At 38.7% G+C, this 26,002-nt stretch overlaps 1 protein-coding gene across 2 annotated transcripts in view; it reads left to right on the top strand.

Moving 5' to 3' along the window:
• PLD1 (phospholipase D1) overlaps positions 1–26,002 on the top strand; it is a 505,989-nt gene that overhangs the window by 10,690 nt on the left and 469,297 nt on the right. The window contains exon 1 of one of the 2 annotated variants that reach the window (XM_053710138.1): positions 19,258–19,391. The exons of the other annotated variant lie outside the window; for it this stretch is intronic. The gene's annotated coding sequence lies outside the window, so the exon portion shown is untranslated. Of the gene's footprint in view, positions 1–19,257; positions 19,392–26,002 lie in introns of those variants that run through there. 2 annotated transcript variants of the gene reach the window in all.

Raw genomic sequence — 26,002 nt, 5'->3', positions numbered from 1 at the left:
TTATTCAATCCAGTATTCCTTGAGCTATTCTTGTTTGAAGAGTCTGTATTCGCTGCTCTAGGCTCACTAGCCGTTTTACCATGCCTGCCTACCTGACTAAAATGTTCTTCACCAAATTGCTGCTGCATTAAAAAAGGCTCATTAGCCGTAAACACATCCTGGCCCCTGACGCTTAACGCTTCCTCATAAATCAACTGTGATGTTTTATCCCTAACACCTTGACTAGCTCCTTTATCACAGCCTGTAATTACCTCAGGCCTAACTGCTGCACATGTTTCAAAATGACCAACTTTACCTGGTCCTCCTCTGCCTAAAGGCCTAAGTGCCGTACTAATGTCCTGATGCTGTATTACAACATATTGTCCATCATTATTTTCATTGATAATACCCCCAGGCTTAAAAGCCGTACATTTTTCCTGATATGCCGCGCACCTTGGGCCTGGGGCCGTTATCCCCTGTTTTGGCGCCAAAATACTTACGTCCTCCGTCTCGCAAGGTTCCTCCTCACCTGCCGCCATCTCCGCTTCTTCCGACACCTCTTCATCCCATCGGACGAAAACAGCTCCTGAAAAAGAAGAAGAATTACCTGGTGCAGCTTCTCCCTGGGGAAACCGTGTTGCATCCGTTCTGCTGATGTCTCCCGGTCCTGACCGATGTCCTGCAGCTCCTCTCCTTCTCACCGATGATGACCGCTGACCCGCTGAAGCTCTTGCCGCTTTTCCTCTACGACTCCCGGACTCCTGACGTCTTCCGGATGATGGACTTAGCCTTTCTGGCGGACGGGATCTCCTTGTCGGCCTGGATGGTACACCGACCGCCGTGACGACTCCTCCGGTTCCTGCTTCCTCTTCAATCGCCAACCGCCTCCGGACCCAGTCTTCACCCTTCGACGACAACAGCTCCTGGACCGTCGAGAGAATCTTCTGCAACTCCGACATGGTAAGTAGATATTCTCCGGCTTCTCTTCACAGGTCTTCGCTCCTGCTCGGCTACAAAACAAGTGAGCGACGGCTCACGTGACCACGCCCGTAATGCCTAGCGTGAGGTCATTAGCCCCTCCTCACGTAGGCACTGCTCCGGGGCATTATTTACAATCACTTTAATATAACTAAGTTGATGTTTCTCCGATTGAAATCTCTCTAATATCATGTACTATAAGAAGATTATTTAGAAAAGTGGACAGACATATCACACACTCTTTAACAAAAAAATTTTACAAAAAAAAAAAAAGTTAACTTGGTTGTCATTCCCAATACATTTTTATATGATTTGTTATACATTAACACCTTAATTGCCAAAGAGGGTACTGTTACACTGTTAAAAACTTTCTGTCAGCTAAGGGTTAGCATCTCGTACATTTTCCTATCATTTAACTGATTTGTATTGCCTGGTTTTATTCTTAAACTGCTTTCATGTCAGTTTTTGTTTTTTTCTGCTAAAATCTGATGCTGGAAAAATAAGTTGAATCATTGAGCAGACACAAAAGCAAGACAAGAATACTTTGAGTGGCAGAACTTGTGCGGGTGACTAAAAGCCTAATATCCAATCCGAACTCTGAGTAATCAGATGGGGAGGACCACAGAATGGCTCAGAGCAGCCCGTCTGAAGTGATTCTCAGCTGTGACAGGGTGTGTGTGATGCCGCATCTATAATGTCTGTACTACAGGGAGGTTTTCACTGCACACCTATCACTCAAACTGAGCCATTCCCTCAGTTGTACAACATATACATCCTGTGGAATATGGGAATTAAAAGATCTGAAAATGGAACTGTTCTGCACACAGCAGTAACAGACCTCCCTGTACACTGTCGGCCAGATACACACGGTAAACACAGCAAGTGTGTAATAAGCGGGTGATGTGTGAAAGCACTACTCATGTACGTGACAACCACAGTGTACTTACCTATTCAGACACATACGGGCAGCATCTTGCACCCTGGGAATCACTTTTATAGTTCTGTAACTTGTCTGATAAGTGAGACCAAAGATATAGAAGGGGCATTGCACTGTATAGATTGTAATAGAAGGAATACAGGCAGCCAATCGGCACGCAGAGACTGATCATGGACTTGCTTGCTAAACAGTGCTATTAAAAAAATAAATAAAATGTTTTTGTTCTGTTACATCTTGTTGAAAATTTTATTCTTTTGGCAATGTACCCATGACATTAAAATTAATAAAACATTTAATTAAAAAAATAAAAAGTTCTGCCATTCCTTCCTCGGTGCACACTTTTAAAAACTGCACATGCTTCTTAAGAATGAGGTGTGCACATGCACAAGCGCACTCATTAGAGGGAACGTCACTGCATGGAGGTGATAAGGATGACACTTGGCACACCCCATATACACATGCCTATTGTTAGAATCTGTAAAATAAATGAGCCAATATTTTCAGTTTGACTGCTGTTGTTCCCTAGAGGTTAAAACATATTTCAATTGTAAACTTAAGGGGACATGAATAGGGTGACCATATTGCCGCTTTAAAAAGGGACACATATGAAAAATACATATGTCAGGGTTCTTATACAAAACATTTATTTAAACAGCCCTGACATATGTATTTTTTATATGTGTCCCTTTTTAAAGCGGCAATATGGTCACCCTAGAAATGAAACACAACATTTTCTTTCATGATTTAGGTAGAACATACAATTTTAGACAAGTTTACTTCTATTATGAAATGTGTTTAATTTTCTTGATATTATTTGTTGAAGGAGCAGCATTGCATTACTGGTTTCTAACTGAACACACGGGTGAGCCAATGACAGTCGTTACATATATGCAGCCACCAATCAGCAGCTAGAACCTAGGTTCTTTGCTACTCCTGAGCTTTCCTACATAAACCTTTCAGGAAAGGATAACAAGAGGAGGAAGCAAATTAAATAATAGAAGTAAATTGGAAAGTTTAAAATTGTATGCTCTGCCTAAATCATGAATGTGTTATTATGATTTTACTGTCCCTTTATTAAACAGTTTGAGATAGTAATATGAAATGATTAATCGTATATATAAAATCAACTCTACAATATACTTTCATTATTTATTTTGTCCCCATTTCCTGTAATTCCATTCTGAAATTGTGAGCTTTTAAAGGGACACTGAACCCAAATTTTTTTCTTTTATGATTCAGATAGAGCATGACATTTTAAGCAACTTTCCAATGTACTCCTTTTATCCAATTTGCTTCATTCTCTGGGTAACTTTATTTTAAATGCAAGAATGTAAGTTTAATTGCCGGCCCATTTTTGGTGAACAACCTGGGTTGTCCTTGCTGATTGGTGGACAAATTCATCCACCAATAAAAAAAAAAGCTTTGATGCCTTCTTTTTCAAATAACGATAGCAAGAGAATGAAGAAAAAATTATAATAGGAGTAAATTAGAAAGTTGCTTAAAATTGCATGCTCTATCTGAATCATGAAAGAAAAAAATTGGGTTCAGTGTCCCTTTAAGCTCCTGTTAGAAATGAAAGTGCATAACATTTTTATATTCCACACAGCCATTGGCTGCACACTCTAGTGATCTTTTTATGACTGTCTCTAATTGGTCATAGAAGAAGGTAACCTAAGTTACAACATGGCAGCTCCCATCACTTTATAGACACTAAAACATTACACTTATTTTGTCAATATTTAAACATGCAATGAAACTTTAAAAAATACATTTACATATTATTCTCAGACTAATCTTTCCTTTGAGTGCATCATTCTATCTAATGGAAAGTTTTTTTTGTTTTTACTTCAGTTAAAAGGACATGCAATAAAATTTAAACTTACTTAGATCATGCAATTTTAAGACACTTTTCAATTTACATCTATAATCAAAATTTGTTTTTGTTCTCTTGCACCTAGATTTCGAGGTTTAAGAACTATAGGGAAAGTAAAGAACGTAACAAGTTACGTTATTTAACCCCCTATAGCGCTGCTATTATAAGTTTTTTTTAAAAACGGCTTGCGCGGACGATATGGAGATTTTAAGCTCCATAACGCACCAAAAACAAGAAGTGTTTTGACGTGCTTGTGCACGCTTTCCCCATAGACATCAATGGGGAGAGCCGGCAAAAAAAAAAATCTAACATCTGCGATAGCGGAAACCAAAGCTCCGTAACGCAGCACCATTGATGTCTATGGGGGAAAAGAAAATACAGTTTAAACCTAACATAAACACTGAGTCTAAACACCCCTAATCTTTCCCATTAGCAGCATTGTGGCCCATAACGCATAATTTTCCCTATTTGACTCATAACACAAAACTCATAATCTAGGTGTTGGTATTTTGTTTTTTAAGAGAATATCTAGGTAGGTTAAGGAACAGCAATGCACTTCTGGGAGCTAGCTGCCGATTAGTAGCTACACTCATAAGTCTCATCATTGGCTCACCAAATGTGTTCATCTAGCTCCCAGTAGTGTATTGCTGCTCTGTAGCTAACTGTACGTCTAACCCCTTGGCATGGGTTAAATAGGACAAAATGTATCATTGCAGGTGGACAGGGTCGTAAGTATTGAACATGTTCGCTTGCAATTGCCAATTCTGATGCAGCATTCCATGGGGAAATTTAGTATTGAACAAGAAGAGTTTTCTTGTGCAACTCTGCCCCCTGCTCCTGAGCAACCAATGGCCCAAGAGGATGGCGTCGATCACCCTGAACAAGCGAATGTCAGGGTGATTGATCTCTCCACCTCTGAGGTGGTGGAGAGGCAGAAGAAGCAGTTTCTGCTTCTTAAATATGTGTTTGCATGGGCTCTGCAGAGCCTCAAAAATGAACCCCATAGTCATACGTGAGCAATAGTGTAACAATAAAATTCTCTAAGACAAAGCATTTTCTTTTTGCACTTGTATCCTTTAAAGGGACACTGAACCCAAATTTTTTTATTTCATGATTTAGATAGAGCTTGCGATTTTAAGCAACTTTCTAATTTACTCCTATTATCAATTTTTCTTCGTTCTCTTGCTTTCTTTATTTGAAGAACCATGGTAAGCACTTGGTTATTGGTGGGTGAATTTATCCACCAATGAGAAAGAACAACCCAGGTTGTTTACCAAAAATGGGCTGGCATCTAAACATACATTCTTGAATTCCAAATAAAGATACCAAGAGAATGAAGACAGTTTGATAATAGGAGTAAATTAGAAAGTTGCATGCTCTATCTGAATCGCAAAATAAAAAATTTGGGTTTAGTGTCCCTTTAAGCTTACAAGTATAATGTGACCTAGCCCTGTCTTTGCATAACCTATGACATAACTAATTTGCATAAACTATTCACTTGTTTACATTTAACAAATCCATCACTGCTATTGTCATTACTTCTAATTGTTACTTCTCTTTTGTATTAGTTCTGTTGGTAAAAATAAATATTGGCACATTATTATTTTATTGATGTGATGGACTCTGGCTACCCTGACTGGGTTGCTCCAGCAAAAGGGTCCTTTCTGTACCTGGAACTTATAGCTATAGAGCGGAGAAAGTGATTTTAGCAAAAGAGCCCACCCTAATAACCAGACAAGACCAGTATTAAGGTGAAAAACGAACAGACTTTATCGTGAAAAACACACAGCTTTTATACACATTCTCATCTTGAGTAAGCTCCCCCTCAGAAATCACCCCAAATCCTGTCCACCAAAGGCATAACAAATCCCCAAAATAGCGGGGCAAAGGGCCTCTGGAGCAACCTAGGTTAAAGATCAGCGGGGGCGTCAAACAAGGCCAGCCGGCGAGTGGTTCCATAAGCCAGGCAAGTTATGAAGCGGCCAAGCGGGCAGAGATCAGCTCTTTCTGTGACAACGTGCAATCAGGGTAACAATAAAAGAGAAGCTGGTGGGGACACAATAATCCACATTATGTGAAGGAGGTAGCCTTGGCAGCCTGGTATCCGTGACAATTGCAAACTGGGTTTTAGATAATCTGCAGAATTTACCTCAATTACTGACTAACTGTCTAAGACTTGTGTTTTTATTGGCACTGACAAGGTTAAAATGTATCATATTGCCTTTCACTTACAAATTCAGTTGAAGAGTGTTGGATATTAATGCACTGATACAGACAATTCTTATTTCATAAGATATTCTTTCTGCTTGTACTAGTGAACCCAACACCTCTCCAAAATAAATTAGCACTTTTATATATCTACATAGGTAACATAATAATGAAGTGACAATTTTTTCAAGACTTTGAATTTATATGGTAATTTTAGGATGTTTCAGCACTTCTGCGTATTATATTAGTGTTATGTGGATTTAAAATAATTTTAATATAGCTTTGTTCTCTTACATTTCAATAGTCTGATCTATTTGTATATTTTTGTACTTATTATTAAAATGAATATTAAATATTGTAGATTGATTAAGGGGACATGAAACACACTTTTTTTATTTCATGATTCAGAGAGTACACAAATTTTCTTCTTAAACGGGAAGAGTCCACAGCTGCATTCATTACTTTTGGGAATTCAGAATCTGGCCACCAGGAGGAGGCAGATACCCCAGCCAAAGGCTTCAAATACCTCTCCCACTTCCCTCATTCCCCAGTCATTCTTTGCTTTTCGTCACAGGAGGTTGGCGGAGAAGTGTCAGAAGTTCGAGATCTCTTATGGAGGGTAGTACTCTTTCAAAATGGGACTGGAATTTTAAGTAATCCTGTCAGCCTCTCAGTGAGAGCATTGATGAGTTTCACTGCCTGCCTTTATTCACTCAAGTCCATGTCAGAAGTGAGGCTACAATCTGTCACACTTGAAGGGCCATGTTCCTGTTCCACGGCGTAGATTCCGGTAAGATTGTTTAATTTTATTTCGATATGTGAATGTAATGTTAATGAAACAAGGTATCATGGGTTAATATCTCATGAGGGGGGTTATTGAACATGGGGGACTTTAATCATGTTTGTTATATGGTTCTATCTGCTAATGTGTAGTAATACTTAGGCTCATGGCTTTTCCGGAACATAAAGGCCTTATCGTGATCTCTTGAGATTTTGTGCCCTTTTTGTGACTGGCACGGTGCACCTTGTAACGGGTGCGGTTACGTTGTTTCTCACTTCTGTATGCTGACTGTGTGGCGACAGAGAGACTCTAGCTTGTGGGTTGTCTGGTTCACAGAAGGTGGTGAGTGCCCCAGCCTTTGGGGGTGTAGATAGGGTGCCAGTTAGTGTTTGTCATTTTTGTAATCCCAAGATTATGGAGGATTCTGATATCTTAGACACTGATGCCTCCGATATGGATAATGCGTCTTTTGATGAATATGAAATGGCCCGGGTAATCAATGCCCATCACTTATGTTCCGATTGTCATTCTAGAGTACTCTCTTCTCCTGAATCAAGGAGTTTAGAGTGCGTTGAGCCATCCACCTCCGAGGTTTCCATGTCCCATGAGGCGCGTGCCCCAAACCTTTTCTTGACTACGCAAGCAGGTGTCCCTATGACCTTTACTCCTCCGGAAGGTGGCTTGTTTCCTCCCGAGGTTACGGCACGGTTCCACATGGCCATTTCTATGGCGCTGACTCATTTATATTTCCCAAGTGAAATATTTCTAAGATACTGTCCGTGTTCTGTTAACCAGGGCCCGTCGAGCGTGGGTTCGCCTGATTCAGTTCGGCCTCCTGTATAAGCGTTGGCCTCTGAGGCTTCAGGGGCCCCACCCTCGGGCCCAGGGATGATTTTGCCTTCCGATATAGGGTTGCATGTCTTTGTGTTTTTTTTTTAAATATGTTTTGGCGATGTTAGAGGATCCCAGTCCTAGTGGGTTGAGGGATCCGAGGCCTTAGATGCTGGATAAGATGTTTGGGGATGAAGCTAATCTCCTTAACGTCTCCGTTTTACTTTTTTCTTTATGTTTCGGTTCCAGTTCTGAGCTTGGGTGAATGGGGCCTCTGATCGGATGGCCCATTGGGGTTCTCAATCACCTTGGGCGTTTACCCGCGGGCTGTCTTCCTTTTATTTTGATCCGGATGGATGTGTTTGATTTGTTCTACTTAAGCTCATGTCTGATAGATTACCGTTTTTGCAAACATTCTTCTCTGGAGCCGATACTTGCGATTTTGTGGTCGCCTGGGCACTTCCACTGAAGTTGCGCACTTTTTGAATAACAGAATTATGTTTTCTAGTTCATTTATTGAACCTTCTAGTCGAATTTACTTGGACATTGGACAGTTCCGGAGTGTCCTTATACCAGGCAGGTACTGGTCGGACACTTTTCTGCTGTTATTTGGGTTCATGTCACCCTTGTGGTGCTGATTTAATCCTGTCGCATTCTGAATGTCACTTGGCCTATTGATATGGACTCCGGGCTCGGATCCTATTTCGAAGTATGAGGCCTTCTGAATGAAAGGTTGTGAGTGCCGATCTAAGGTTTGCTTTTTTGGGCTACTCGCCTGGGATATGGGTCTGTCTTTTCAGACGTCATCTTGGTTCTAACAGATCCCTGGGGACTCAGAACTATAGTCTCTATCACTTTGGAGTTGGGAGATGTGAATGACTTCTGTGGTCTAGTTTTCCGAGTGGTGATCGATTTGCGTCTTCACTTGAGGTTCTTCCGGATGCTAACTCTTTAGCTTAATAACATTGTTTTGCGGTGGCGGAATCTTCTTCCTTCCCGCCTTGGGTGGGTCATCTGGTCTGGAAGTGCGGGCATGTCCTTCTTCCTTTGCTCAGAGTTGCATTACTCTTAGAGGTAAAAAAACAACTAGTTCTCAGCGCTGCTATATTTGATACTGTACTTTTTAAAATATGATCTCAGAGAAAGAAAATCAAAAAAAGATAAACTATTAAAACAACAAAAGAAAGCTCTGGTTAAAAAATAGGGAATATCTACTTTTAAAACCTGCTAGCCAGTATCTGTCTAATGTCTCTAAATGTAGTACCTTAATTAAAATAATTTAATTATAATTAATTATAAGTGAGGATACACTGTACAGTTTTAAAATTACACAATTTAATAATCCTACATATTACTATATGCATACAAACTCAGTTTAATGAAAAACAAATATAATTGGTTAAAATTAATCAGTCAAACTATAGGTTAAACATGAAAATACACACAAATTTTCCTAAACAAATTCATATAAGTACATATAATAAAGAGTTCATCCTTTAAAAAAAACTCCTCTAAAAGTTTGTTTTTTGTAAAATTCCTCTAAAGGTTCATTTTATGAAGTTAATGAAATTATTGAAAATATTCTTTAGTGTGATGAATTTCTAAAAAGACAAGGGAGACAGAATGGTCTTGTTACAGGCGGTAATGGTGTTTTAAATAAGGTGTATACAAGTACTTACACCTTTGGGCTGGGACTGTTACCCTGGAGGGAAGGTCGGGGATAGGTTACTCTATGCAGCGTTGACCGTGTTCTTCTTGAGTCTGTCCTCCCCTTCGGGGACGACGACTTTGATGTCCTCTTTTCTGACAGTGTCTGGTGCTGAGAGGGGGCGCTCTTTATAGCCCGGTATTCTGGTTGGGGGCTGTTGTTGATTTTTCGGTGCCTCTTCAGTGGTTTGGGTTCCACGATGGCTGGGTCAGCTTTTCTACCTGGAACTGGTCATTGCGAGTTCCTGTTCAGGTGGCTTGGTGTAATCTTGGAGAGCTCTTTGCTGGCTGCTGGCATAGTTATCCTGTCTCCGCTGTCTATGCTTGCCTAGCCAGCAGGTTTCAACTTAATACGATGCAACAGAGAATTTACGGTTTTCTGGAGCACCTTATGGTATGGTGCCGTGTCAGGGATATGAGGATGGCCCTCTGATCCTCTTTGGGACGTGTTTCCCTGAGTATGGACTTCTTTCAGGTCCTTGTTTTTCTAGGGAGTTCGTCTACCTGGGCGCTTCTATCGTGACAACCTTGGGTTGTTCTATGTTTGTTGAGCCCGTGTGGAATGGTCCTTTGGATTTCTTCTGGGGATCTATTTTCTCTTGGGGGCAGGTTAAGGTCCTTGTCCTTTTGGCCGGGTACTCTTCATGGGAGTCGAGAGCCGTCGGGCTGGCTCCTCGGAGGCTGTTTGTGCTCGGCAGACCCTGGGGCTAGTGGTCTCTAGCTCCGCTTTGCTGGTTGTGTAACTGATGTGCAGTTAACTGGGCTTCATTTTTTTTTTTTACCTATGTCATTATTTTAATAGGGTGTCGGGTAATTTCAGGCTGTGGTGCCTTTCAAAGGGGCCGCATTTTTTGTAACCACTCTTTATTTGCATTCAGTGTCCTCTAGCTTGGGTATTGTTTTCCCAAAAGTAATGAATGTAGCTGTGGACTCTTCCCGTTTAAGAAGAAAAACATAAATTATGTTTACCTGATCATTTTATTTTCTTCTGACGGGAGTCCACAGCTCCCGCCCGCGTTTTGTCTTTGAGGCGGCAGTATTTTTTTGTTCTTCTGGCACCTTTTTTCACCCTGATATTTCTCCTACTTTTCCTTGTTCAGTTGGCAGAATGACTGGGGGGTGAGGGAAGTGGGAGAGGTATTTGAAGCCTTTGGCTGGGTGGGGGTGTCTTTGCCTCCTCCTGGTGGCCAGGTTCTGAATCCCCAAAAGTAATGAATGGAGCTGTGGACTCTTCCCGTCAGAAGAAAAGGAAATGATCAGGTAAGCATAATTTAGGTTTTCCAATTAACGTGTATTATCAATTTAGCTTCATTTGTATCCTTTATTAAAGGAGCAGCAATGCACTACTAGGAGCAAGCTGAAGACATCGGTATGCCAATGATAAGAGGCAAATACGTAAGCCAGCAATCAGCAGCTAGCTCCCAAGCCTACCTAGGTATGCTGTTCAACAAAGGATACCAAGGGAATGAAGCAAATTAGCTAATAGAAGTAAATTGGAATGTTGTTTAAAAATAATTTTTTTGTGTTTGAGGCATGAAAGAGTTTTGTCTTTTTTTTTTCTGGACTTCTTTGTTATTCTGGCAAGAATCATAGGAATTTTTCAGTCTCTGAAATAAATTTTCCACGAATAGCGTTTGAAGCATCTGCTGTACAGTTAGTTCAGCTGCTTCATACAAAAATAGAAATTTGGGCGGCGGGTACTATAATGTAGTTGTGAAAAAACAAATATACCACAATATTAATATTGTAGGAAAACATGAATTACTAATGGAAAGAATTCGGTAAATGAGAGAGGCCTGCTGGTGAAAAAATATGTCAATAATCTGCCCTATACTGTTAGGTAAGAGATCAACTGTGCTTCAATTGTTCGAAAAGGTCTTTAATTTCAAATTCAGCCCCATTTTCAGACAGCTCACAATATAATCCATTTTATTAGCTCACAAGTGGGTAACAGAAGGAAACTGCAAATCCTTGACTTATGTTTTCTAACTGAAATCTCTTTATCATACTGCATTGAAGTGGGTTTTTTTTGTTGCTGAGAAGCTGACTGAGAAACAGGAAACAATAGTTAGCGAGACAAAGATGTACTCGCCAGAATATAATGCAAATGGTGCACATAAACTTACAATTACGTTCAAGCTCACGCATTAGGCACACACATGCTCAAACACAGAAGAGGCTCACTGACTGAGACATATAGCAGTTGCACGTGTTCATCCAGCAAGCATACGTTCAAGGCATGCAGTAAACACTACCAAAACATAGCAGGCACACTCATAGGCCCCTACTTTTCAAGCCTTCGACTTTCTTGCATTTGACGGCACCAATACGCTCGCCTAAGTTCGCCTAACATCGCTGCCGCGGACCTGAATACGTTCGCCAAAATTATCAAGAAAGCTGTCAAAAAGCCGTGCACCAAGTACGGAGCGATGAGCAGAGGACTGTTGTTAACTAACAGTCATCGATCTTGTTGCTCTTCGGCTTATTTGCAGCTTTCTTGGTACCCTGTCACTAAGCACCCACACTAAACTAAACTGTTTACCCCCTATACCGCCGCTCCCGGACCCCCCGCAACTAAGTAAAGTTATTAACTCCTAAACCGCTGCTCCCGGAGCCCACCGCAACTCTAATAAAGTGTTTAACCCCTAAACCGCTGCTCCCGGAGCCCACTGCCACCTACATTATATGTATTAACCCCTAAACCGCCGCTCCCAGACCCCGTCACAACTAAATAAAATGTTTAACCCCTAAACAGCCGCTCACGGACCCCGCCGCCACCTACATTAAATTTATTAACCCCTAATCTCCCGCCACTATATTAAATTTATTAACCCCTAAACCTAAGTCTAACCCCAACACCCCCTAACTTAAAGGGACACTCAAGTCACAGCATATACGTATATGCATTTGTGATTGGCTGATGGCTGTCACATGATACAGGGGGAGTACATAACTTTGCAATTTATTTAACAAAAATTACTACTCATTTGAAGTTCAGATTAAGTGCCTATTGCATTGTCTTCTTATCATGCATTTGTTAATTATGCAAATCTACAATGTTGACTGGTCCTTTAAATATAATTTAAATTAATCTAAATAAATATTCCTATCATGAAATAAATAATTCCTATTTAAAACTAAATACTTACCTATAAAATAAACCCTAAGATAGTTACAATATAACTAATGGTTACATTGTAGCTATTTTTGGATTTATTTATATTTTAGAGGCAACTTTGTATTTATTTTAACTAGGTACAATAGTTATTAAATAGTTATTAACTATTTAATAGCTACCTGGTTAAAGGGACAGTCTAGGCCAAAATAAACTTTCATGATTCAGATAGAGCATGTAATTTTAAACAATTTTCCAATTTACTTTTAGCACTTTTACTTTTAGCACTTTTAGCACCAATTTTGTTCTCTTGGTATTCTTAGTTGAAAGCTTAACCTAGGAGGTTCATATGCTAATTTCTTAGACCGTGAAGCCCACCTCTTTCAGATTGCATTTTAACAGTTTTTCACTACTAGAGGGTGTTAGTTCACATATTTCATATAGATAACACTGTGCTTGTGCACAAGAAGTTATCTGGGAGCAGGCACTGATTGGCTAGACTGCAAGTCTATCAAAAGAACTGAAAAAAGGGGCAGTTTGCAGAGGCTTAGATACAAGATAATCACAGAGGTTAAAAGTATATTATTATAACTGTGTTGGTTATGCAGAACTGGGAAATGGGTAATAAAGGGATTATCTATCTTTTAAAACAATAAAAATTCTGGTGTAGACTGTCCCTTTAAAATAAATACAAATATACCTGTAAAATAAAACCTAACCTAAGTTACAATTACACCTAACACTACACTATCATTAAATTAATTTCCTACATTAAAATAAATTACAATTAAATAAAATTACCTAAAGTACAAAAAAACCCACTAAATTACAGAAAATAATAAAATAATTACAAGTTTTTTAAACTAATTACACTTAATCTAATCCCCCTAATAAAATAAAAAAGCCCCCCAAAATAAAAAAATCCCTACCCTATACTAAATTACAAATAGCCCTTAAAAGGGCCTTTTGTGGGGCATTGCCCCAAAGTAATCGGTTCTATTACCTGTAAAAAAAAAAAATACAATACCCTCCAACATTACAACCCACCACCCACACACTCAACCCTACTCTAAAACCCACCCAATCCCCCCTTAATAAAACCTAACACTACCCCTTTGAAGATCACCCTACCTTGAGACATCTTCACCCAGCCGGGCACAAGTGGTCCTCCATAGGGGCAGAAGTCTTTGTCCGATCCGGGCAGAAGAGGACCTCCAGACGGGCAGAAGTCTTCATCCAGGCGGCATCTTCTATCTTCATCCATCCGGAGCGGAGCGGGTCCATCTTGAAGACATCCGACGCGGAGCATCCATCCAGACCGACGACTACCCGACGAATGAATATTCCTTTAAATGACGTCATCCAAGATGGCGTCCCTTGAATTCCGATTGGCTGATAGAATTCTTTCAGCCAATCGGAATTAAGGTAGGAAAAATCCTATTGGCTGATGGATGAAGATAGAAGATTGCCGCCTGGATGAAGACTTCTGCCCGGATCAGATGAAGACTTCGGACCGTCTGGAGGACCACTTCTGCCCAGTTGGGTGAAGACGTCTCAAGGTAGGGGGATTAGATTAGGTGTAATTAGTTTAAACTTCTTGTAATTATTTTATTATTTTCTGTAATTTAGTGGGGTTTTTTTTCTTTAGTTAATTTTATTTAATTGTAATTTAATTTATTTTAATTTAGGGAATTAATTTAATGATAGTGTAGTGTTAGGTGTAATTGTAACTTAGGTTAGGATTTATTTTACAGGTACTTTTGTATTTATTTTAGCTAGGTAGTTATTAAATAGTTAATAACTATTTAGTAACTATTCTACCTAGTTAAAATAAATACAAACTTGCCTGTAAAATAAAAATAAACCCTAAGCTAGATACAGTGTAACTATTAGTTATATTGTAGCTATCTTAGGGTTTATTTTAAAGTTAAGTATTTAGTTTTAAATAGGAATAATTTAGGTAATGTTAGTAATTTTATTTAGATTTATTTAAATTATATTTAAGTTAGGGGGTGTTAGGGTTAGACTTAGGTTTAGGGGTTAATACATTTAATATAGTGGCGGCGACGTTGGGTGCGGGAGATTAGGGGTTAATAAATTTAATGTAGGTGGCAGCGGTGTAGGGGAGGCAGATTAGGGGTGTTTAGATAGACTCGGGGTACATGTTAGGGTGTTGGGTGTAGACACTACCATAGAAATCAATGGGATATCGGGCAGCAGCGAACATGAGATTTCACTGCTGTCAGACTCCCATTAATTCCTATGGCATCCGCCGCCTCCAGGAAAAGCAGGTACGCTGGCCCGGAAAAGTGCCGAGCGTACCTGCTAGTTTTTTGATAACTTCCAAAAGTAGTCAGATTGTGCCGAACTTGAGTTCGGAACATCTGTAGTGACGTAACCATCGATCTGTGTCGGACTGAGTCCGGCGGATCGTATGTTACGTCACTATATTCTACTTTTGCCGGTCTGTAGGGTTTGATAACTACGGCGAATCAAGCTCGCCACAAATACTCTGCGGAATTCCAGTGTATTTGCGGTTGACAGCTTGATAAATAGAGGCAATAGGCACAGACACACAGTAGAACACACAGCATATAAAGTAAAAAGCAGGCATAAGTTTTGTTGCTAAAATCTGTAGCATAGTCATAAACAGGGGTCAAGTCGGGCAGGAACGCATGGGAATGGAGTTCCTGCACTATTTTTGCAGGGGAAACTAAGTTCCCCCTGGACTGAGAACAGGAACACAGTCTGGTTAGAGAGATAGTGAGATCCTCTAGTAATGGGCAGTAACACTTCCTACAATACACTAAATGCAAGCCTGTCAGCAGTCCTGCTGTGTGACCACCCTGCACTTTGTGGAACATATGGTGCTTACATTTCTGTGTGGCTTGCTCTGGAGTTATTTAGCTCCCCTCAGCAGAAATAGGACTGTTGCACCTTAAGTAGGTGAGATTCTGTGACAGATGAGGAGTCTCAGGCCCAAAGGCAACCATTCAACCCTTCATTGGTTTTAATTTGCTTTCATTAACCAAAGTGTATAGATTATATACATATAAATACAGCGTGTGTGTTTGTGTATGCATGTATGTATAAAACAATATTAATTGTGTGGGGGAGTGGAAGTTTTAGTGAGTTCCCACACTTTTTTTTGTAGGACTTAACCCCTGGTCATAATCAATGCAATAACTGTAATAAAGTTACAATGGTAGCAATATATATATTTCTATTTCTCTTTTTCCTTTCTATTACTACTCCACTCACCTATATCCTTCATTATATATTTTTCTGTTTCTGCACCCACTACATACAATGGCTCTAAAATGGACATTAGCTAGTGCCCTGATCTGGTATCGCATTCCAATATGGTCAGTTGACTACCAAACATCTCCTGAGAACCCTATACACATAGAACAAAATAATGAGGGAGGGATAGACACATTATCATTCTCATAAGGATTTGAAATATTATATTTATATAAAATGCTTTCATATGCACAGTAAAAAATAGTTTTGTAAAAGAAAAATTGCTATGAGATCCTGAATCTCCTTATTTTTTAATAGCAGTTTCATTCATAAAATGTTATCGTAGATGCACAAATTCCTGTTATTGATTTACATCTTGAAGTTTTATTAATGTGGCATTAAACACATTGAGATGGTAATGTAAAATAATAAATTGTGTATATATATATATATAAAAAAAAACTTTGCAATTTACTTCCATTATTTATTTTGTCACCTTTTCCTGTAATTCCATTCTGAAATTGTGAGCTTTTCTGTTCCTGTTAGAAATGGAAGTGCAGAACACTGTTATATTCCACACAGCCATTGGCTACACACTCTAGTCACCTATTTATAACTGTCCCTAATTGGCCACAGCAGAGAAGGTAACCTAAGTTACAACATGGCAGCTCCCATTGTTTTATAGACACTAAAATGTTACACTATTTTGTCAATATTTATGATAAAGTAATTTTTATTATTTTGTAATAAGAGCATAAAAACAGAAAAAAGAAACGATCCATAACATGAATCTTAGCATCATAAAAAAACTTAAAAAAGTAAAAAAGAAAAGGTTACAATGTTCAAGATCATCCTATACCGTTAATTACAGATCTTCTTAAACATGAAAAGCTGATTTACAATAAATTCTGTAATGGTGGTACTATCTATATGAAAACCAAAACTAGTCATAGAGATTTAATAACTCTAATGACAATGAACCACCCATAGGTGTAGCAAAACAACATTTAACCAGGGAGAGGAAAAAATAGAGAAAGAAAAAAAATAAAAAATAAATAGATGGAAAGTTAAAGAGAGAGGGAGAGATTAAAGAGAAAGGACTATCTCCTGACCACAAATGTTGTCAATATTTAAACAACTAATGAAACCTTTAAAAAAAATGCATCTACAAGTTATTCTCAGACTAATATTTTCTTTGAATTCATCATTCTACCTAGCATTTAAAGTGAAGGTAAACTTTGGTGAATGAAAGCACGTTTTTTAAAAATACTAATAAAAACAGGGGCACTTTCATTCATCAAAGTTTACAAAGCAGCCGTTTTGTTAAAAAAAATTACCTTTTTTCTTTTCACTACTACAGCAGCTTCCCCCACATAGAGATCCTCTATTCACACGTCAGCAATGAGTAATCCGGCTTCCTCCAATCACAGCATGGCCTCAGGCAATGACTACCCTGGGGGGAAAGCTGTCATTGGAGGAAGCAAGATTAGTCATTGCTGACGGGTGAATAGAGGATCTCTAGTTGGGGGAATCTGCTGTAGCAGTGAAATGAAAAAAAAAGGTAATTTTTTTTACCAAAACGGCTGCTTTGTAAACTTTGATGAATGAAAGTGCCCCTGTTTTTAATAGTATTTAAAAAAAAAACGGCTTTCATTCACCAAAGTTTACCTTCACTTTAATTAGTGTTTAATGTCCCTTTAAAGCCCCTCCGGCTACCTTTACAATTTTTTTTTTTTTCTTGAGGTGAAGTTTCAAACTCTGAGCCAATCAACATTCTAACCATATGGCTCACAATTAAAAAAACAAGTAGAAAAAAACACTGCATTGCAGGGCTTCTTATGCACTCTGATCTCTCTTTGAAAAAAAGGGCAGCCGTAGGGGCCGGGGTTTAATAATGCTAGATGTCAATCAATAACATGAATTTGTACATCTACAATATCTTTTAATAAATGAAACTGCATTAAAACAAAATACAGAGATTCAGGAACTTCTTTCAATAAATAGCACATTTATCATCACTTTAAAAGGGACATTTCAGTCAAAATTAAAATGTATATAGATTAATTGCATCTTTGGATAGGCACATATTTGCAATACACATCTATTGGCAAAATGCTTCAAGTAAAAGTGATCACTGTTTTAGTGTTAGCATTTTTCTCTGCACATGTATGTGATGCATAGCTAGATATTCTCAATGTACCAGCATTTTGAATGTTGCAGCTGCTCATAGAGCTAGTGGGGCTTGCTGTGTTACTACCACATTTTACAAGCGCCTTAAGCTCTCTGAGCAAGTGCTGTGTTTAAAATGCGGGTGCATAAAGCATATTTAAATACACTGTTAAAACGGCTATAGCTTTTATTAAAAGCATTTTTACTAATACATGTATTTTGCAAAAAAATGCTTCTATAGAAAATTTAAATGCACCTGTGTGCATTTCCATTTTTGCTGCAAACTCCATCAACTGTTTACTACAGTAACAACTCCTGATTTACATCTCCAAATAAATCAACTGGCCACTGCTAGTTTGTAAGTAAAAATGTAATTGTTTTGCAGCATCTTATCTAATCTCCCCTGCTGAGGCCAGTTTGGTACTGATATGTAGAAAGGGTAAACTTGTATTGTCAACATTTTCAGAGTTAAAGGGCTATTATGGTGATACATTTAGATAAAATTGCATGGACATGATCTAATTTAGTGCATGTAATGTTATTACTGGTTAAAATGCAGCTTTAGAGCCACAGAGAACTGCTGGTCCAGTCACAGAATGTTTTTGGTAAACCTACTTTTTTATTTTACTGGTAAACCAGTGCAGTTTGGTTATACAGAAATCACCAATTTAATGGAAACAGTCCATGTAGAAATGGTTCCAATGCCAACTATTATGGATATTGGTTGTAGTTATATCTAAGGTAATAGGAAAAAACTACTAATACGGTTACATTAACAAGCAAGCATTAGTATAAATGTCATACAGTATTTTGTTTTACTAGCTAGTTGTTCCCTTTTCTTGTATAGCATACCTGATGGGTCCTAATTTGTATATTCATATGTGTACCTGCTGTTTTATAAATTATCTGATGGAAAAAATACAGAAATCCCCTTAGAAATTATGTTTAAATGAAATGTGTATAAAAAGCTAAAAACAGATTGAAAATGTTAAAGGATTAAGCAGTGAAAGAGTTAATGTGTGGAAAGAATTTGTTTATTTAATTTATGCCCTGGGGTCAGCTTTTCAGCACAGGTACTGCACGTGTGTTGCCCTCATGCAATACAATAATATTTTTTTTTAAATTCGAGCCCTGTATCAATTCAAAAGCACCCGCATCGTATGTTATCTTGCCGCCAAGTTCCTCCACTGAACCTGTGGCTGTAGGTAACTTACACTGCTGGTCATTACAGTGCAGGACAGGTTGGAACTTGGTCAAAGCAGGCAGAAGTTCCCACACTCAGAGCCCCCTCCTCCCAGTGACATCACCGCCTTCAGTAATACAAGCTGGGAGGGTTCTGAAGTTGTGTAGCAGGACTCATAGGCTAGACAAGCTGTGGGTTTGGCTCAGCTGTACTTTGCCTTTAGGGAGTTGGCCTGAATTCCCGAGCGCTTGCAGTGTTTTTGTGTGCAGCAGGTTACGGCTGTCTGTGGATCTTCTGATGCTGTTTGTGGTTTGTGTAAATTACTTCCCACAAGAGAAGATTTGAAGCTAAGCCAAAATGTGTTTTCAGCACCCACAGGGGCCACAGGTCAGTAGTACAAAAGGTATTGTAAACTGTTATGCATCATGTAAACTATTTTCATTACAATTAAAAGGCAACATTAAAACCATATTTAAAACAGATAACCCAATATGCCATAATAAAATATGTATATAAATAGCATCACTTGTTAGCAACATCTTACTATGCAGTTTAGTTGTTATGGTAATAAAGTATAGGCATATTCTTGGATATATGAAATGTTATCTCCTTGACAATATAACAAAATCTTAAGTCTTTTTCTGTTTGTTTGTTATTAAAAAAAATAATAATTGAAGAATTGGTTTTCAAGCATGCGGTGTGAAAAGAATAATAAAATGTACTTGGCCATTCTGTTAAATATTTGGATTCATAAGTAGTACTTATTAGCAATGAAACACAATAGAATTGCTGGCACATTTTGTCAGGTGTATTTATATTTGTATATTAAGTACAGATAGAACCACACTAGTATGTCAAAACTACAATAACTACAGAAGCTCATTGTTTGCAGAATGCTGTCATCCACTTTAGGAACTTTTAGGAACAAGTGTACAATACAACAAGAGTGCACTGGCTCTCAGAAAGCTTTCCTGACCTACTTGGGAGAACCAGTTCTGCTGGCTAACTTCCCTGCTGAAACATTGCTATTGTCAAGGGACATCTGCCCTGTTTTTCCTGATTCTGATAAATAAGGCAAACTTAGGCACAAGTCAGTGGCAAAATGACAAGCGTTACATTTCAGTATAGTAAAAAAGTAAAGGAGAGAGTAATCTTTATTCTGAACACTGCAAGACGTAGTTGTATTTTTTTAATGGAATGTTTCTGTGCTTAAAGGGGCAGTGATGTAAAAATAACATGTTCGATATTGTAAAAGTTTCAATTTTTGTATTACTGACCCTAGCTAACAATGTGTTTAACCCTGTAAATTAGTTAACTACATACAGTAGTCCCACTTATTGAGTACCAAGCATTGCAGATCCTGGGCAGAATACGGCTAGTGAGTGGCAGCCGTGCAAATAATGCTCCTTACTGACTGTGTTCTGCTCGGAAGCTGGAATACCTGCACTTACCAGGTGGGCCTTTAGGTACGTATTAAACCACTTTGCAGGGTTCAAATACATATTTATATAGGTTCAGTATTCGAAAAATGACATGCATTAACAAATTAAAGTATTAAAGGGACATTAAACACTTTGGGATGGCAATATAGAATGATAATATATATATATATATATATATATATATATATATATATATATATATATATATATATATATAGTATATACTTTGCAATATACTTTCACTATTTATTTTGTCCCCTTTACCTGTAATTCCATTCTGAAATTGTGAGCTTTTTGAGTTCCTGTTAGAAATGGAAATGCAGAACACTGTTCCACACGGCCATTTGCTGCACATTCTAGTGACCTATTTATAACTGTTCTTAAAGTGAAAGTCAATCCTAGCGTTTGTAAAATGTTAGGATTGACTATTGAAACAAATAAAGGGGACTTTCATTCATGAAGTATAAGATACTTCATGCAGAAAGCTCCTTTATTTGTTTCAATTGATTGCCGTTCTTAGCTGCTACAGCAGCCCACGGCTAAAAACATTTTTTTTGCTAAGAGGTGACGTTTTCACCTCTTAGCCAATAGCCGTGCTGTAAATCCGTCTTGGCGCACATGGGAGCTGAATTTACCGCACGGTTATTGGCTAAGAGGTGAAAACGTCACCTCTTGGCAAACAATTTTTTTTTAGCCGTGGGCTGCTGTAGCAGCTAAGAACGGCAATCAATTGAAACAAATAAAGGACCTTTCTGCATGAAGTATCTTATACTTCATGAATGAAAGTCCCCTTTATTTGTTTCAATAGTTTACAAACGCTAGGATAGACTTTCACTTTAATTGGCCAGAGGAGAGACGGTAACCTAAGTTACAACATGGCAGCTCCCACTGGTTTATAGACCCTAAAACCTTACACTTTTCTTGTTAATATTTAAACAGATAATTAAACTTTAAAAAAGAAATCTACATGTTACTCTCAGGCTAGTCTTTTCTTTAAATGCATCATTCTATCTAGCATTTATGTAGTGTTTAATGTATCTTTAAAGGGACATAAAACCCCAATTTTTTCTTTCATGAGTCAGATAAAACATACAGTTTTAAACAACTTACCAATTTACTTCTATTATCAAATTTTCTTAATTTTTTTTGTTATCCTTTGTGAAAAAGCTTTTAGGTAGGTTCAGGAGTGTGCACGTGTCTGCAGCACTATATGGCAGCAGTTTTGCAACAATGTTATACATTAGCAAGAACACTAGATGGCAGCACTATTTCCTGTCAAAGGACAAAGGATACCAAGAGAATGAATAAAATTAGATAATAGAAGTATTTTGCAACGTTGTTTAAAAATGTATGCTCCATCTGAATCACAAATGAAAAATCTTGGGCTTCATGTTCCTTTAACTGTGTATGCAACTTGTGGAGAATCTGTTTGTATATAGCATGCACTACTGTTGTCACTCTTCCCTATATAAACAGGCAGCCCCAGAATCCAGAGTTGTGTAGAAGGTCTTGTTTTTTTTATGTCCAAAGTCCCCCTATGGAACTTTCCTTCCTATGCCTCTCGAGCTGTCTCTTGCATTGCATGCACATTGCACACAACTCAGGAACGTTCCATGCTAGGGCATGTCAGGAAGAGGCAGAACCAAGACTATGGAGGCACTGTGGGAGGCAGTCTGGCAAGGAGAAATACTGTTAGTGGACTTTTCTAACCATTTCTCATTGAAGTGAGATCCCTGTCTGAAGGACCATCCCTTTCTCTAGTAATCAAGAGAAGAGACATCTGCATGTGGCTTTAGCAGAGAGACCTTCTGCGCCTGTAAGATGTATATGGTGGCCCATGGTCAAGTGACAATCTGTTCCCTGCTCTATGTCAGGCCATTAGCCAAAGTCAGCAACTGGAATGGTGTTTTTTTTAAAGCAACATGTGAGGCCACTATTATATACCACCTCAAAACTATTCCCCACAGCACCCCCCCCCCCAAAAAAAAAAAAAAAAAAAAAAAAAAGTTGGGCAAAGGGTGGCATGCAACTTCATTCAAACACTGCCACCGCTTTAAGAGCTGGCTCTGGCATGTATGATGTAATGATAACTATTTGCATTATCACTGAGACGGTACTTGCCACTGCCGGTTCACAGAGCAGATGCAGTGTTTAAATATGGCTGCACTCTGCATACTGAATCAGTGATAACTTTTACTGGAATCATTTTTGATAATACAATTGAAATGCAAATATGCTTCTATTTAAAACTAAAATGCAGTTATAATGTGTTTAAGGATTGACTAGGATGTCTAAATCGTTCAATGCCATCATAACAGTGCAGGGTTTTAATGCTGTTAGGACGGCATGCAACGTGTCCTACCTAATACGGTGTCCTGCAGCCTCCCCGTTTGATGAAAGCAGGATTCGGACTGGGGGTGTGTGCCTTGCTGTGTAGGAAGTCCCCCATGATCCAATCCCGGCCTTGAAATCACGTGATCGCATCAACAATCGTGTAATTTCCTAATTTAAGCAAATGTTTACATCTGAACTTTGTTCCGATGTTCCCGACATGAAGGGGTTAAAGCATAAAAAATATTAATTTAAAAACAAGCAGTTTTTAGACACTAGCAATGTCTTCCACCAATAAAGCTGTAGTCCCGGTCACCAAGTGGAGATCAACAATTCAATATTGCTTTTTAAACTACTTTTCACTTCCAATATTTTAGTATGTTCATTTTTTAGATGCTGAAAGTAAACAAAATACTTACTGTGGCCTAAAAGGGATAGGGTCATTTTTGCAATATTATTCTATTAGCAGAAATGCTTCTAGTAAAGGTTACTGTTTTTCAGCAGCATATGCACTTATGCAGTGAGGCCCGTGCACGAGTATTCAAACACTACATTTTCTCAGAGAGTTGGCCAATGCATATGCCTCTGAAACAATAACTTTTACTAGAAGCCTTATTGCTAATAGAAATTTATTGCAAAAATGTTTCTTTTTAAAATTGAAATACATTCATGCACATTTCAGTTTTGACCTTTCTTTCTCTTTGTTGTTTGTAGTTACATACTGAGAGTTGGTAAGTTTCAGAATTTTATTTTGCTAAAAAAAACTTGTCAAATAACTTATCTACAAAAGAATTGTAGGATAAAATGTTTTTTTCTAATAGATTTAAATGGGTCCTTTGTTTGAAAACATGTGAACAGCAGAGACTGATCCCCTGATTAACTTGCTAATGCTTGCCAACTGCTATCCTAAAATCCGTTAGCAATAGGTTAAAATTTACAGATTGAATAATTATTATTTAAGATAAAATTAAAGGGATGCTAAACCCGAATTGCTCCTTTCATGATTCAGATAGAGCATGTAATTTTAAGCAACTTTCTCAAATTTTCTTCCTTCTCTTGCTATCGTTATTTGAAAAAGCAGAAATTTAAAGGGACATGAAACCCACATTTTTTCTTTCATGATTTAGAAAGAACATGCCATTTTAAACAACTTTCTAATTTGCTTCATTCGCTTTATATCCTTTGCTGAAAAGCATATCTAGATAGGCTCAGTAGCTGCTGATTGGTGGCTGCACATATAGATGCCTTGTGTGATTGGCTCACCCATATGTATTGCTATTTCTTCAACAAAGTATATCTAAAGAAGGAAGCAAATTAGATGATAGAAGTGAATTGGAATGTTGTGTACATTTGTATTCTCTATCTGAATCATGAAAGAAATCTTTTGGGTTTATTGTCCCTTTAAGCTTAGGAGCTGGCCTGTTTTTGGTTCAGACCCTGGGTAGCGCTTGCTGATAGGTGGCTACATAGCTTAGATTCCTGCTTTTAAAAATAAAGATAGCAAAAGAATGAAAACACATGGACAGTAGGAGTAAATAAGAAAGTTGTTTAAAGTTGCCTGCTCTATCTGAATCATGAAATAAAAAATGTGGGTTTAGTATCCCTTTAAGTGTTCTATATAGGTGTGGCAAAATACAGTATAGTTTACTAGTCAGAGGTAAAAAGTTACTTGCCCAGAGGCATAAAGTTACTAGTCCACTTAATGTTAAAGATAGGAAAAAGTCAAATTGTGTACTCATCTGCTGCAATTGTTTTCTTCCCTTGGTACAAGTGGAAATTTCAAGTCCTGTATGTTTGCTATATATACATAAATTATTATTATTATTATTATTATTATTATCGGTTATTTGTAGAGCGCCAACAGTTTCTGCAGCGCTATGAACAAAGGCAGAGTACAACAAAACAATTATAGGGATCAAATGGGTAGAGGGCCCTGCCACGAGTCTCACTGTTGTAGTCAGCTCTTAAGAAGGTGATCTACAAACAGCTGTACTCTTAGGCTTACATGCTAAGGGTGTTCAGGGGATAGCAATGGAGTACAGAAACTGGTATAAAGAAAGGTTAGTATAGGTTGTATGTATCCCTGAACAGTAAAGTTTTTAGGGAGCGCTTGAAGCTTTCAAAACTAGGGGAGAGTCTTGTGGAGCGAGACAAAGAGTTCCACAAGGTGGGAGCCAGTCTGGGGAAGTCCTGTAAACGGGAGTGTGATGAGGTAATGAGAGGAGGAGAGTAGGAGGTCGTGAGCAGAGCGAAGGGGACGGGAGGGAGCGTATCTGGAGACAAGGTCTGAGATGTAGGGGGGAGCAGTGCAGTTGAGGGCTTTGTATGTCAGAGTGAGATTTTTGTGTTTGATCCTAGAGGCAAGAGGAAGCCAGTGAAGGGATTGGCAGAGAGGGGCAGCAGATAAATAGTGACGTGTAAGAAAGATGAAGCTGGCAGAGGCATTCATTATGGATTGTAAAGGAGCTAGGCGGCAGCTGGGGAGACCAGAGAGGACAGAGTTGCACTAATCAAGGCGGGAAAGGATGAGAGAGTGGGTTAAAATCTTAGTTGTGTCTTGTGTAAGGAAATGTCTAATTTTAGAAATATTTTTAAGGTGGAAGCGGCAGGCTTTAGCCAAGGACTGAATGTGAGGAGTGAAAGAAAGATCTGAGTCAAATGTGACCCTGAGATATCGGGCATGTGGGGTAGGGGTAATGATGGAGTTGTCGACAGTTATAGAGAGATTGGGGGTGGATATTTTGGAAGAAGGGGGGATAATCCAGGAAGAGATGTGAAAAAGTAAGTTTAGTGACACGGGTTAGCAAGGAAGGAGATAGGTCTGGTGCAGAGAAGCAGATTTGGGTGTCGTCGGCATACAAATGATATTGTAAACTGTGGGACTTTATTAGGGAGCCTAATGGTGATGTGTAGATTTAGAAGAGTAGGGGACCGAGGACAGAGCCTTGCGGTACCCTGACAGAAAGTGGTGACAGAGCAAAGGAGGCCCCAGAGAAGGCTACACTAAAGGTACGGTTTGACAGGTAGGAAGAGAACCACAAGAGGGCTGTGTCACAGAAGGATTGGAGGGTTTGGAGCAAAAGAGGGTGGTCAACCGTATCAAAGGCTGCAGACAGATCAAGGAGGATAAGCAGAGAGAAGTGGCCTTTTGATTTTGCTGCAAGTAAGTCGTTGGTAACCTTAAAGGGACAGTCTAGTCCAAAATAAACTTTCATGATTCAGATA

This window comes from Bombina bombina, chromosome 4, assembly GCF_027579735.1.
Source record: "Bombina bombina isolate aBomBom1 chromosome 4, aBomBom1.pri, whole genome shotgun sequence".
NCBI lineage: Eukaryota > Metazoa > Chordata > Amphibia > Anura > Bombinatoridae > Bombina > Bombina bombina.
Note: the sequence above shows the minus strand (reverse complement) of the source record. Positions and strands in the feature narration are given on the sequence as shown.